The sequence below is a fragment of the Passer domesticus genome, chromosome 27 (assembly GCF_036417665.1).
Source record: "Passer domesticus isolate bPasDom1 chromosome 27, bPasDom1.hap1, whole genome shotgun sequence".
Lineage (NCBI taxonomy): Eukaryota > Metazoa > Chordata > Aves > Passeriformes > Passeridae > Passer > Passer domesticus.
Window position 1 is genome coordinate 2,321,373 of NC_087500.1, and position 14,602 is coordinate 2,335,974.

The window sequence follows — 14,602 nt, forward strand, 5'->3', positions numbered from 1 at the left end:
CTTTTATCTTGAGAAAACTGGAAGTGGTGCCATGGAAAGAAAGAGAAATTTGAGGACAAGGCTTGGATGCAAAACAGCTTTATTGAGTCACAAGAAGAAAAGGAGGTGGCTCAGAGAGAGCACCAGTAGCAGCCACTAAGATGCAGTGAAGCTTCTGCAGAGTGGGCATCGGCCCATCCTGCGGAGCATAGCAGGACAACGTCTCCAGTAGACTGGTCAGGAGAGACACAAACAGCAAGCAGAGGAGAAAAAAAGTCGACGGGAACCACAGTTTGAAAATGTAATTACAATGTCCCAAAGCTCAGTCTTCTGCCCAGAACTAGGTTCTGAGGCCATGGAGGTTCTTGCCCAAGGATGTTGCCAGCAGCTTTAGCAGGGACGGCATCTGCTGCCACCAAAGCAGTTGGTGATGCAGGAGATGTCAAAGCCCCCAGAGCTGATGGGCACTCCGCCACAGCTGAGGATGTTGCCAACTGCAGCAGAGGTGGAGGATCCCACGGCGGTGTTCTGTGGGAAGGAGCTGAGGATGGGGCCAGGCAGGGTCACCAGCACGGGGGAGGGCTCGATGACAACGTGGGAGCTCTGGCACTGCCTGACACAGCACTCATTGCAGCTGCTGGCCAGCGGGCAGGGGCCGCAGGGCTGGCAGCAAGGGTCACAGGGCTTGCAGCAGGACATGGCTTGGGCTCACAGGTGAACCTGGAACAGAGGGCAGGGAGAAGCACAGAGTGAGGACACATGAGATGCAGCACTGCACCCAAACACCCTGCTGCCAAGGCACCTCCTGCCCCCATTGCACTCTCCAGCTCAAAGCCCAGGAGCTGCTTCAGCCCCCTCTCTCTGTCTGCACAAGACCTTCTCTCCCCTGCCCTCTCCCAACCACAAGCTGCTCCCAGCCCTGTGCTCTTGTAGCCTGAATCAACTGAGACCTCCATCCAGGCAACACCTGCTCTTGAAGCAGGTGGAGGAGGAGAAGGAGGAGAGGCTTTGCACTCACCTGATTCCTGAGGAGGAGGTGGTGAGGGAAGTGGATGAGAGAGCAGAGACTTGGGCTGCCTTTTATAGCAGTCCTGCCCTGCCTCAGGCCCACAGGCACCTTAGTGGAAGCCATAATTTTCTGACCAGCTCATGTCAAATGTGCACCATGCCAGTTAATGGTAGGGGCAGTGTCCTGGTTTCCTGCACTGCGTCCTTTTCATTTCCTGCCACGTGCCACTTAATTTCCTATATGAATTCTTCCGTAAATGCTGAGATGAGAGGCCCAAGAATTTCCGGGATCATAAAAACAGACAGAATGCTCAAGTCCTGGGCTGGTGGCATCCCATGTCTGCACGTTTTGTAAAGCTGTGTATTTTCTATGGGTTTGTTCATACGCAAATATGGCAAAAAATATGCCATCGTGGCAAAGTAGAATTCTCCTCTATTGGCATCCATGCCAACCTTGATGGATTGTAGCCTTTAGAAAGGACTCATCCTGGAACAGAGAATAATGTGAGGAGGCAGGAAAGAACAGTTGTGCACTGACCAAAACTCCCCCTTCCACACCCCACAATGCCGTGGAGGTCTGGATGAAATCGAAGATTCATTAATGAAGGATGGAAGCTGAATCTTTAAGAAAGAGGTGTGGATGAACTGAATCATAGAATCAAAGAATCATAGAATGTTAAGGGTGGGAAGGGACCTTAAAGATCATCTAGTCCAAACCCCCCCTGCCATGGGCAAGGACGCTGAAATTAATTCAAGGGTTGTTTTGGGGGAGAGGGGGTCGCATTTTTTTTTCTTTTCTACTGTTTATCAATATCCTGTTTTATTTTTCATTGTCAATCTCTTAAACAAATATTCCCCCACTCAACTCTGTTTTTTTCTTTTCCCAACCATCTATCCCTCACTGACCCTCTCTTCTGGCCAGTCCACTCTATATGTTTCCCAGACAGGCCTTTCAGAAGATCTCAACTGTCTTTGTAGTCCAAAATTTCTGAGGTTCGGGCTCTAAAGGGTGTTCCCTATGAGCTCCATGCTTCAGAAGAGGTGGGAGGGAGGGATAGAAGCAAGTAGAATTCTTCCGTGTTGGCATCCGACAGGAGAACCTTGCACCCTTTGGTGCAAGGCTGAGCTCTGCAGGAAGGGGCCTCAGTTCTCCCCTGGCATCCCAATTTTCCCCATGCAACCAGAGATGGGAAAAAGATCCTCTTGCTGTGAGGGGCAGGGATTATTGCCTCAGGGAAGAGGAAATGTTGGAGGAAAGAGCATCTGCCATGGAACTGTGCCAGGATGGGATTGCAATTGCAGTGAGAGAGCAAGGGTTGTTCTGATTGGTGCACTCTTTCCAGGACCACGGCAGGAACTGGTGGTGGCTTGTCTGTGTCACCTTGCCAGCCCATGTGATTAACCTTTCCTCTCCCAGTGGTGCTCTGTGTGATGAGAGTTGGGAATGTGCTGTCTGCAAGACACCTCAGCCCTGAAAATGTGTGCAATGAACATTTGGGGTTGCATGGGGTACTGCAAGGCTGTGCTGGAAGAGCAGTATCTGCTTCTCTGAGAGAAAGAGGTATTTCCCTCTCAGAAAAAAGGTAAGGAGAAAATGTTGTGGGTTGAGATAAAGACAAAGGGATTTCTTACCAATTACCAACAGAAAAAACAAGCCTTGATTTGGGGAATATTCCTTTTACAGTCTACAAACAAAACAAAGCAAGACTGTGCAAAAAAACACTAAAATAACTTCACTCGATCTCCAACTCTTTTTCAGTGATGCAACTGCTCTTCCTAATTTCTGGTTCTCTTCCATTTCCTCCATGTTTAAGCAGCATAGTAGGATAGAGAATGAGGGGTTGCACTCAGAACACAACAGTTATTTTTTGGGCAAAGATCGACTTCAACAGAACTGATCATGAAAAAGCAGCAGGATTTAGTCAGTTAGCTTAAAAAAAAATCACACCTTCCTACCTTTCCAGACACAGTTGCTAGACATGCAATTTTTTGGGGGGTTATGGAGGTCCAGGTCCTTGAACATGAAAGGAGTTTGACTCACAGATGTTTGACTTCCCCTGTACCACACAAGAGAGTCTGTTCTACATCTCACAACAGAGCACAACCCAGATCCCAGTCCATTCGGTTCAACACCCATTTGCTGTGAGATGCAACCACTACCTCACTCAGCACCGGGCAGATGATCTGTACAAGTGCATCCAGCATTGGTCTGGAGAGGAGGAACCTGTGTCCTATCACAGCAACACTCCAGCATAAGAGGACCCATTCAGGGACTTCAATTCAGTGGCCATGCCTGGAAGAACTCAAAAATATGTGCACTCATATGAGGACAGGAGGAAGTTGGCGCCTGGGGTCTCTGCTGACACAGCATGTCCCCTCACATGGCAGTCCTTGGGCAAGAAGCATAAAAGAAGTGCCCATTTCCTGGCAACTTTGACACAAACAAACCCACAAGAATTACACAGGTTCATATTAGCTGACCACATAGAATGTCAACAGCCCTTGATCTCAGCATTCTGCAGGTGCTGATGTGTTTACCTCCCGGAAATCCTTGGGCTTGTCCTGCCGGCACTTACAAAAGCCCTCAAGGGGGAAAGGATATGGCATGTGCCAGGAAATGAAAATGAGGCATTGTAGGAAACCAGGACACAACCCCTACCATTAACTGGGATGGTGCATGTTTGACATGAGCTGGTCAGAAAATTATGGTTTCCACTAAGGAGCCTGTGGGCCTGAGGCAGGCCAGGACTGCTATAAAAGGCAGCCCAAGTCTCTGCTCTCTCATCCACTTCTCTCACCTCCTCCTCCTCAGGAATCAGGTGAGTGCAAAGCCTCTCCTCCTTCTCCTCCTCCACCTGCTTCAAGAGCAGGTGTTGCCTGGATGGAGGTCTCAGCTGATTCAGGCTACCAGAGCACAGGGCTGGGAGCTGCTTGTGGTTGGGAGAGGGCAGGGGAGAGAAGGTCTTGGGCAGACAGAGACAGGCTGGGACTTGGCTGAGGTGGCTCCTGGGCTTTGAGCTGGGCTGTGCAATGTGGGCCAGTAGGTGCCTTGGCTGCAGGGTGTTGGGGTGCAGTGCTGCTTCTCACGTGTCCTCACTTTGTACTTCTCCCTGCCCTCTGTGCCAGGTGCACCTGTGAGCCCCAGCCATGTCCTGCTGCAAGCCTTGCGACCCTTGCTGCCAGCCCTGCGGCCCCTGCCCGCTGGCCAGCAGCTGCAATGAGTGCTGTGTCAGGCAGTGCCAGAGCTCCCACGTTGTCATCGAGCCCTCCCCCGTGCTGGTGACCCTGCCCGGGCCCATCCTCAGCTCCTTCCCACAGAACACCGCCGTGGGATCCTCCACCTCTGCTGCTGTTGGCAACATCCTCAGCTGTGGCGGAGTGCCCATCAGCTCTGGGGGCTTTGACATCTCCTGCATCACCAACTGCTTTGGTGGCAGCAGATGCCGTCCCTGCTAAAGCTGCTGGCAACATCCTTGGGCATGTCCCAAGACCTCTGAACCTTGTTTTGGGCACAGATAGAGCTTTGGGACATTGTATTTAGAGCTGCAGGCTTATCTTTCCTTCTTCTACTCTCCCCTCTTTTTTATTCACTGTCTGTGTCTTCCCAGACCAGTCTAGTGTGGATATGTTGCCCCACCATCCTCTGCAGGGTGGGCAGATGCCCACTCTGCAGAAGCTTCACTGCATCTTAGTTGTTGCTCCTCTTGGCCTCTGTGAGCCACTTCCTTTTCCACTTTATACTCAATAAAGTTGTTTTGCATCCAAGCCTTGGCCTCCATATCTTCCTTTTTTCCTATGGAAACTATTCCAGTCTGCTGAGGGTAAAAGGTGGTGGGACAGAGCGTGGGAGTCCCTGTAGTGGATTTTCCTTTCTGCCTTTTCCATTGGAGTTGATGGAGAACATCCCTGGCTACTCCACAGCCAATGGCGAACAGGGAAAAGATGGCTCCAAAGGGTGGCAGGAATGGGGAAGGGAAACAGCAATGTCTGGGACCAGCCCACAGCCTCATCTCTTCCTTCTCCTCCCCTACATTACCCAGTCTAAGGTCCATGAGCAGCACATGTGGTCAAAGGCAGATGAGACAGGTACCTCATAGAGCCCTTCAGCACCAGGCAGGACCCAGCTGCTGTCCAGACATGCAGGGCTGAGGTGATGCAGAAGATGGGATCAGTATCTGCAATCAAGTTGAGCACACTGTGAGGTGGCACATTTCCTTCATTAAGGAGAGGGAAATACTCAGGGTTCTTAAATGCTCAAGGTCAAAAGGAGTGAAGGAATTGGCTTAGGGACTGGGTTCAAATGTAGGTAGTGGCCTTTCCAGGAATGTAAGCCTCTGGGGAAAGGAAAGCTGCAGGTTGCCTGGTGGAAACACTGATAGCAAACAACTGAACTTGGCAGGAGTCAGAACAGGGAGCTGCAGCTTTTGCACATGAAAGGCTGCATCTGCCAAAGGCCAAACCATTTTGCCAGGAGCTTGCTTTTAATGAAAACACTTCAAGAAGAGAGATGGTGGGTGGTTTCCCTGCATGGTGATGCCAGCTGATGCTGGCACTCCCTGTTACTCCCTGAGGCCATGAGGCCCTGAAATCTAGGCCAAATGTGTGATTGCCTGATAAGAAGAATGGAACAGAACAGCATTTTACTCTTACAAAATTAATGGAACAATGTAGCCTTGGAGAATTAGATGTGTTATAAATAACTAGATAGTTGTTGGATTTTTTATGTATTAGCTTTTGCAGATTATTATTAATCGCAACAATTTTGATGTAGTACAATTTGTAATCACTTTTAACTCATTTTGAATATAGCATAATTTGTCAGCTTTTGCGGCAATGCTCTGGTTATGTGTAGTTTATATATATTAGTGTGATAAATATATTATAGTTTTGGCTTTTACAAAATATTAAAATAGAGACTATGTAATATTAACTTTTGCAGAACATTTTATCTTTGTAGCTAGCTTACAATAGTGAGAAAACTCAGATAAGTTTTTGGAAATAGCTAAAATTGTCTCTATGGTTAGATAACATTGAAGGAACCATATAGATAACAATGAAGAAAAGGATGTGAAAGAGACACTGACCCTGTGGTGATCAATAATTCCCTGTTTGTCATTGTGAGTAAATAGCATACACATTGTAAGAAAATGGCATATACATTATGAGGAAATGACATACACAACTCTCAATAATAAAATCTACATTATTGCATGATGGGTCGAGGGTGGAACAAAGCTAGAGTTCCCGGAACATGTAAAAGAGCTCACAGGAATGTTTGAATATGTATAATCCTCATTAATATGCATCTAACTAATGTAATGAAAAAGTATATAAGAAAATTGTTTTAAGCTAACAGTGTGCTTCTGGCAGTTTGCCAGGCACACCAGTGCTGGATATTGTCCCTTTTATCCCTTATAAAACTTCAAAAAATTTTAAAGAGTGAGCATTACTTCTCACAATAAGGCTGACAAAAGTAATACAAAACAATGGTATTGTGCATTATTCAAAAGCTGAGGTCAAAGAACAACCCCCTAAAAATTTTGGGACACCAGACATTGATGACCACTGAAGAAGTTTGGTCAAAAGACCAAATAAGGTCTTGGATAAGGGATGTGACTCTATATATATGCATATATGCATTTATATATAATGCATCTCTATCAAATAAGCAGGGATACAAAATAAATATGTAATCAGTGTGTATGATAAAAATTCTGTTTACCCTACACTTGATGCACTTGATTAGAGGAAGGATCCTCCAAGTGCTCAGCGCTGCAATAAAGAATGCTTGCTTTCTAACACTGAAAACTGTGTTAGAAAGTTTATATCTGAATGATTTTGGTATCATGACAACACTTCATCTTTAACTGCTGCTGTGCTAAATCCTGTACACTGGGAAACTCAAATTCAGAGACCCTCCAACACTCATGGATGGCAAGTGGGGATGTAAAAGAAATGGGTTTTTATTCCATGCTGGGAACATGACATGTCAATTCACACTTGCCTGGAAGCAAAAACAGTACACCTTTATCAGACTCCCAAAGGGGCATAAATGTTGTCCAATGATTGCACAGACTGTGATGGCTGAACTTCTACTTTTTCACTCATTCTGTACCTGAAATTGTTTTAATCACAGAAGATCCCTACCTGAAAAGGTGTGATAGCTGCTGGGTGTGTCCTTCAGCAAGAACCTCCAAGACCTCAAAACATGATTCTGGCCACAAGACAGAGCTTTAGGACATGGTATTTAGAGCTTCAAGCCAGTTGGAGGTTAGGGTTCTTCCTTTTGTTTTCTTTCTCTTAGGGAATTTTCTCTCATTTTGTTTCTAAGAGAAAATAACAACTAGGTACTTAAAGAGAGACTAGCAAAGTTGCTCCAGGAAGGGTGCGTCTGGCTACTCTCTTATCTGAGGGTTTCTTTCAGAGGGACAGAGCTATCTTAAGAACTGGGCTTGGGGAAAACAAGGGGGCTGGGCGCAGCTCCTATGTCTTGCTCTCTTAGCGTTTGGAGGGGAAGGAGGCTGTGGACACTGTGGGAAGAATTCACCAACACTGGGGGGTTCTGCCTCCTGCTGCCTTCTCCTATGGTGAGTAGGGCTCTCCTCTTACGAGTGGCCATTAATAAGCAGTTAATAAGGAGTAGGAGCTTATTAACACCCTATGTCATCAAACAGGGGACCCTTCACCATCTGCTCGGGTGCCTCGGGGGAAGCCCACGATCCCTGAACCCCTTTCCCCCTCAAGGGAGCCTGAGTGTCGTGTTCAGGAGCAAGGCTGCTGCTACCCAGCTCTGCCACTTCTCTGCCCCAGTTCTGGGTTCTTCCCTGCACTGTAACCCCACATCCCCTGCCTGTGGGACACCCTGCAGCTCTTGCTACAGCTGCAGAGTTTCTGATACATTTCATTTGCTGCTCCAGGTTCTGCTCCTCCCTGCCATTCCAGTGTGCTGCTTCTGACGTTTCTGCTACAGCTCCTTTTGCCAGCCAGAGGGAAACCAGCACCAGCTGCTCCTGTGAGTTTGTAAAAGGAGCCCCTTCTCCATCCATGCTGGCTGTGCCGCCATTTCCAACATGGAGAGAGGCAGCTGAGGCGCTCCACAGCGCCCCCTTCTGGATTGGAGGAATCATCGCACCCGTCCTGCCCAGCCGGGAGCCAGCAGCGCCCCTGCTGGCTGTGACCGGCACTGCACCAAACGGGAAATTGCTGAAAGAGCATGAAGAGACTGTTTATTGGGTTTTCCGGGTTCTGTTGTTTGTGGTTGCTGCCATTGTTGTTTGTTTGCCTTGTTAGATACATACATACTGGTAAAGAACTGTTATTTCTTTTCCCTATCTTTGTTTGAAAACTCCTTAATTACAAGTTATAATAATTCAGAGGGAAGGGGCCATATTCTCCATTCCTAAGGAAGGCTCCTGCCTATCTTGGCAGACACCTGTCTTTCAAACGGAAACAAAGCCATTATCCCCTTCTTCAATTTTCAGTCAAGGAATGAAAATCTGCAGACGTGGGAAGACATTCTTGGCCTTTTTCCTGAACATATAGCAAGAAATGAAGGATGAAGGAGGCAGAGGCTGCATTTCAGTTCTGTGCAAGCACCATTCAGTTGTAGATTGGCTTCTTCTGGCAAAGACACCTAGCTACTCTGTGGTGCTGAAGGACACACCAAGGGCAGGGCTGACTGAGGGAATCTTCATGTGGCCTCAGTGATGAGGTTCACACACATACAAATGTACACACACATACACAGAGACAGACTTATGTGTGCTCATGCATGGCTGCATGGAGCCAAGCAAAACTCTATATATTCACAGAAGGCCATAAAAATATCAGCAACTCAGAACTCTGCCAAGGACATGTTGGGAGGAACTCCAGCAGGACAGGACTCAAGTTTACCACATAAAGACCAGGTCACAGACACACTGCTGGAGTTCACAGATGACCAACAGAGACTGCACTGTAAGAGGATGAGGCAAATTAGACCAGCTGACTTTTCTGGAGAGCAATGTTTGTGTCACAATGGGGCCAGTGCAGCAATCACTGACTGTCTGAGAGAGTAAGGGAGGGGGAAAAAAAAAAAAAGGTTGTGTAATGTCCCCTCACATGGCAGACCTGTGCATGGAAGAATGAAAGCAGTGTACATTCCTGACAATTCTAGTACAAAAACCCACACAGGGTTTTTGACACAGGTTCACATCAACGGACTGCATGGAATGCCACCATCTGAGCCTTCTGCATAAGCTGACATGTCTATACCAGGGAAATATTTGGGCATCTCATCCCAGCACTTACAGAAGTCTTCAGAGAGGAATTCAGATGGAATTAGACAGGAAATGAAAATGCAGAAATGCAGGAAACCAGGACACAGTCCCTACCATTAAATGTGATGGTGCATATTTGACATGGTAAGAAAATTATGACTTCCACTAAAGTGCCTTTGGGCACCATATGACTTCCACTAAGGCACCTCTGGCAGAAAATTGTGACTTCAGAAAATTATGGCTTCCGGTAAAGTGCCTCTGGGCCTGAGACAGGGCAGGACTGCTATAATAGGCAGCCCAAGTCTCTGCTCTCTCATCCACTTCTCTCACCTCCTTCTCTTCAGGAATCAGGTGAGCACAAAACCTCTTCTCCTCCTCCTTCTGCTGCTGCTGCTTCAAGAGCAGCTCTTGCCTGGCTGGAGGTCTCAGCTGAGAGGGGCTGTTGAAGTGCAGGGCTGGGAGCTACTTGTGCTGGGAGAGGGCAGGGGAGAGAAGGTCTTGTGCAGACAGAGAGAGGCTGGGACTTGGCTAAGGACGCTCCTGGGCTTTGAGCTGGGCTGTGCAATGTGGGCCAGTAGGTGCCTTGGCTGCAGGGTGTTTGGGTGCAGTGCTGCTTCTCATGTATCCTCATTTTGTGCTTCTCCCTGCCCTCTGTTCCAAGTGCACCTGTGAGCCCCAGCCATGTCCTGCTGCAAGCCCTGCGACCCTTGCTGCCAGCCCTGCGGCCCCTGCCCGCTGGCCAGCAGCTGCAATGAGTGCTGTGTCAGGCAGTGCCAGAGCTCCCACGTTGTCATTCAGCCGCCTGCTGTGCTGGTGACCCTGCCTGGCCCCATCCTCAGCTCCTCCCCACAGAACACCGCCGTGGGATCCTCCACCTCTGCTGCTGTTGGCAGCATCCTCAGCTGTGGCGGAGTGCCCATCAGCTCTGGGGGTTTTGACCTCTCTTGCATCACCAACTGCTATGGTGGCAGCAGATGCTGTCGTCCCTGCTAAAGATCCTGCTGCTAATGTCCTCGGCTAACAACCTCCAAGACCTGAGAACATGGTGCTTGAATGAAGACAGAATTTTGGAACATTAGATTTAGACTTTTTTGCTATTAATTCCATCTTCTCCTCTCTCCTCCCTTCTTTTCTTTTCCCTTCCTTTCACCCCCACCCAAGGCCAGCCTAGTGGAACTGTCTTCCCCCTCTCCCTTTCTCCTTCTATCTGCTGGCCAGGCCTCTGGACACCCCCACTGCATCTTTGTGGTTGCTCCTGGTGCTGTCCCCTACGTACCTGGTTTTCTTTAGTCTCAATAAAGTTTTTTTGCATTCAAACCCCAGCCTCTGATTTCTCCTTCACTTTGTGACAACTCTTCCAGTCTCCTCAGGAGTACAATGGAAAAGCAGAGTGGCACTCACTGCTATGGGTTTTCCTTGTACTCTTTCCCTTGTAGCTGAGAAAGGCATCCCTGACAATGAGGGTGATGAAGCACTGAAACAAGTTGCCCAGAGAAATTGTAGATTTCTCATTCCTGGAAATGTTCAACGCAAGGTTGCTGAGGACTTTGAGACACTTGCGTTGTTGGATGCAGTCAGTGCCTCTTTTGTGGGGTTGCTGTGGATTTGAAAATGAAATTAAATGTTTTTTTGGTTCCCTTGAGTTGACAGAGTTGAGCAGAAGGAACACCCGAAAACCATGGGGGAAATGCAAAGAGTAAATTTATTTCCATACTTCACTCCATGGAGGAGGTTGAAACAATTCTTGGGCAGAGATGCACAAGTGTGAATATTGTCCCCCTTAGGCTCAGTCCTTGCTGGCAAGGCTCCTCTTTAACCAGTGCTAAAGTATGTCTATGAGAGGGCCTCTGTGTCTTTCTGAACACTGGCATTGTTTTACACATATTCTGTTTCTTCAAACTCAGGATAAAACAGCAGTAAGTTTCATTTATGGGGTTTTTTTGGACACAGTTGGAGCTGACTGTCTGACAGGGCGGGAACTGCTGGAATGTTGTCCCAGAGCCCATTCCTGCAACCTTTTTCACCAGCTGCCAAACTTTGCCACTTCAGCACAAGAGGGAAGATCCATTACGGTGTGAAAGACAATTGGATGAATAAACTTTCTAACAGCCACGGAGTCATCCAGGCTTAACACAGGGATGAATGTAACTTTCAATTATCTAAAGAAATATTATATTAGTGGTCCCACAGCAAAAAGGGAATTTTTATGACCTCCCCCTTGAAAGAGGAGCTGTATTTTTGGCCTTTTGGTCCTGAATGATGCGTCGCTGCCTTCCTGGACATAGTTGCTGGGAACACCATTTTCGGGGCATATTGATGTCCGGGTGCTTGAACACTAAAGAGAGTTCACAGCTCTTGGGTTTGAACCCAGTGCCACCCAGAACATCTATCCTACATCTCAGAGCAAGGCAATATCTGTACTCTGATCCCTCCAATTCCATCCGCACATTTGTTGTAAGGTCTTGGCCCCCACCTCACCAGACTGAGTGGCAGCATTGGACTGGACAGGAAGAAACTGTGTCCCAACCCAGTGGAAAAGTCTAGGAGATAAGGGCTGATGTTTATGTCTCAAACACAGAGAGCTGGATGCCCCTGGGGCCAGCCAAGGCTTATGGGTGTTGGGTCTGGCAGCGATGCAGTTCATGTTCCCCATAGCAGCCCTGGCAGGGCTGTGCTCTGCACTGGCTGTTACAAAGGTGCTGGTAACACTCCAGTCCTTTGGCTCCTGCTGAGCACTGCTCACACAGCACCAGTGCTGTCTCTCCAACATTCCTTTCCCCATCAGGAGCTGGGGGGTGGCAAGATCCTGGAACTGGACAAAACTCAAGACAGTTGACCCAAACTGACTAAAAGGGATATTCTGTGCCATATGACATGAGCTCAGACACAACATCTAAGGAGACACTTGTAATTTCCAATGTTTACCTTCAAGTAATACCACTACATGTGCTCAAGCCCTGCTTCCTGGGAAATGGCCAGATAGAACTTTTGGACTGGAAGTAGAGCATAAGAAGTGTAGTTTTTCCAGTTTACTACTGCATGCACATTATTTTGATTATGTTTTAGTAAACATTCAAATAATAATATTCTAGTTGTTTTCCTTTTTATTTTCCTATCCCTGTTCACCTCAGAAGGAAGAGTTAAAGAGAGGCTGCAGGGCACTGTCTGTCCAGCCAAGGTCAACCCAGCACAGCTGGTAATAACAACCAAGGATTGTTGGTAAGAACATGTGGTGAGAAAGACCAGCATGAGGCTGAAGAAGGAGCCCTAGGGAGGTAGGGCAGCACTTTTCCGGGAGAAGTGTCCTTGCTGTGGCACCTACACAACACTGGGGAAGAGCAGGAATGAGGTGGAGAAACGGGCATGTTGACCAATTAGGCTGACCCAGCAGTGAGCAATCAAGATGCAACATGTGCCTGCATGGAATGCCACCAGACCATGATTCCAGCATTCTGCCTACAAGATGTGTTTATATCCCAGGAATTCTTGTGCCTCTTATGCTGGCCCTAACAGAAGATTTCAGATAGGAATGCACAGGGCAGAAGCCAGGAAATGAAATGGCAGAAATGCAGGAAATCAGGATACATCCCATACCATTAACTGGGATGGTGCACATTTGACATGAGCTGGTCAGAAAATTATGGCTTCCACTACGGATCCTCTGGGCCTGAGGCAGGGCAGGACTGCTATAAAAGGCAGCCCAAGTCTCTGCTCTCTCATCCACTTCTCTCACCTCCTCCTCCTCAGGAATCAGGTGAGTGCAGAGCCTCTTCTCCTCCTCCTGCTGCTGCTTCTTCAAGAGCAGCTCTTGTCTGGCTGGAGGTCTCAGCTGAGAGGGGCTGTTGGAGCTGAGGGCTGGGAGCTGCTTGTGCTGGGAGAGGGCAGGGGAGAGAAGGTCTGGGATTTGGCTGAGGTGCCTCCTGGGCTTTGAGCGGAGCCTTACAGTGGGGGCCAGATAGTGCCTTGGCTGCAAGGGGTTTGGGTGCACTGCTGCTTCTCATGTATCCTCACTTTGTGCTTTTCCCTGCCCTTTGTGCCAGGTGCACCTGTGAGCCCCAGCCATGTCCTGCTGCAAGCCCTGTGACCCTTGCTGCCAGCCCTGCGGCCCCTGCCCACTGGCCAGCAGCTGCAATGAGTGCTGTGTCAGGCAGTGCCAGAGCTCCCACGTTGTCATTCAGCCGCCTGCTGTGCTGGTGACCCTGCCTGGCCCCATCCTCAGCTCCTCCCCACAGAACACCGCCGTGGGATCCTCCACCTCTGCTGCTGTTGGCAGCATCCTCAGCTGTGAGGGAGTGCCCATCAGCTCTGGGGGCTTTGACATCTCCTGCATCACCAACTGCTATGGCAGCAGCTGTTGTCGTCCCTGCTAAATCTGCTGGCAATCTCATTGGGCGAGGACCCCCAAGACCTGAGAACATGGTGCTGGAATGAAGATGGAAGTTTTGGAACATTACTTTTATGCCGTTAGCTTTCTGTTGCCTTCTACGACTGTCTTCCCTTTCTTTTGCATTCCTTTCCTGTCGCTACTATGCAACGTCAGCCTAGTGGGACCTGTTGGCTTCTCTTCCTCCCTCTCTTTGGAGGCCAGGCAGGTGGACACCCCCACTGCATCTTAGTGGCTGCTTCAGATGCCCTCTGTGAGCCTCCTCCTTTTCTTCTTTAGACTCAATAAAGTTGTTTTGCATCCAAGCCTTGGCCTCTGATTCTCTGTTCATCTGTGGCATGTTCTTCCAGTAAGCTCAGAAAAAAACGTATAGAAGTAGAGGGTGGGACTTCATACAGTGGATTTTACTTCTTGCCCTTTACGTGGTAGCTGTCCAACACATCCCTGGCTAGTCCACTGGAATGATTGTCAGGGTGAAGATGGCAGGGAATGGAAACCAGCGAGGCGTGGGGATAGCCCACAATCTCTTCTCTTCCAACAGCATCCTCACATTTAATATTTGTCCCAGCTTCTGTCCAGAAGGCAGGGCTGAGGGCTTTAATCATTAGTATTTTTCAGCCACACAAAAGAGCTGATTGGGAACAATTTTCTGTGGAGTCCTTTGCTGGTTCATCCAGGAACCGCCAATCTTCTTCCAATGTCGCAAAATGCAACCAAGTGGGAATTTTTTTACTATGCCCCTTTTAGTTTGTCCACTACTTATTTCCAAATATGTTGTGGTTTGATACTGCCCAAATGCCAGGCACTGACAAAATTCATTGTCTTATCCTCTTCTGCTACAGTTGGGTAGAGGGAGGGGGAAAAAATTAACAAAGGGCTCATGAGTTAGGTAAGGACTGGGAAAAAAACACTCCAAGGGTAAAACAGGTTCAAATTTAAAGGTATGAAGTAAATTTATTATTAACAGAATCAG

At 48.3% G+C, this 14,602-nt stretch overlaps 3 pseudogenes; 2 read left to right on the top strand and 1 right to left on the bottom strand.

Annotated features, from left to right (window-relative positions):
* Window positions 1-369: 369 nt before the first annotated feature.
* LOC135286850 (feather keratin Cos1-2-like) lies at window positions 370-1,130 on the bottom strand (annotated as a pseudogene).
* Window positions 1,131-3,664: 2,534 nt separating this feature from the next.
* LOC135286526 (feather keratin Cos1-2-like) lies at window positions 3,665-4,443 on the top strand (annotated as a pseudogene).
* Window positions 4,444-12,866: 8,423 nt separating this feature from the next.
* Window positions 12,867-13,615, top strand: LOC135286795 (feather keratin Cos2-2-like; annotated as a pseudogene).
* Window positions 13,616-14,602: the final 987 nt, after the last annotated feature.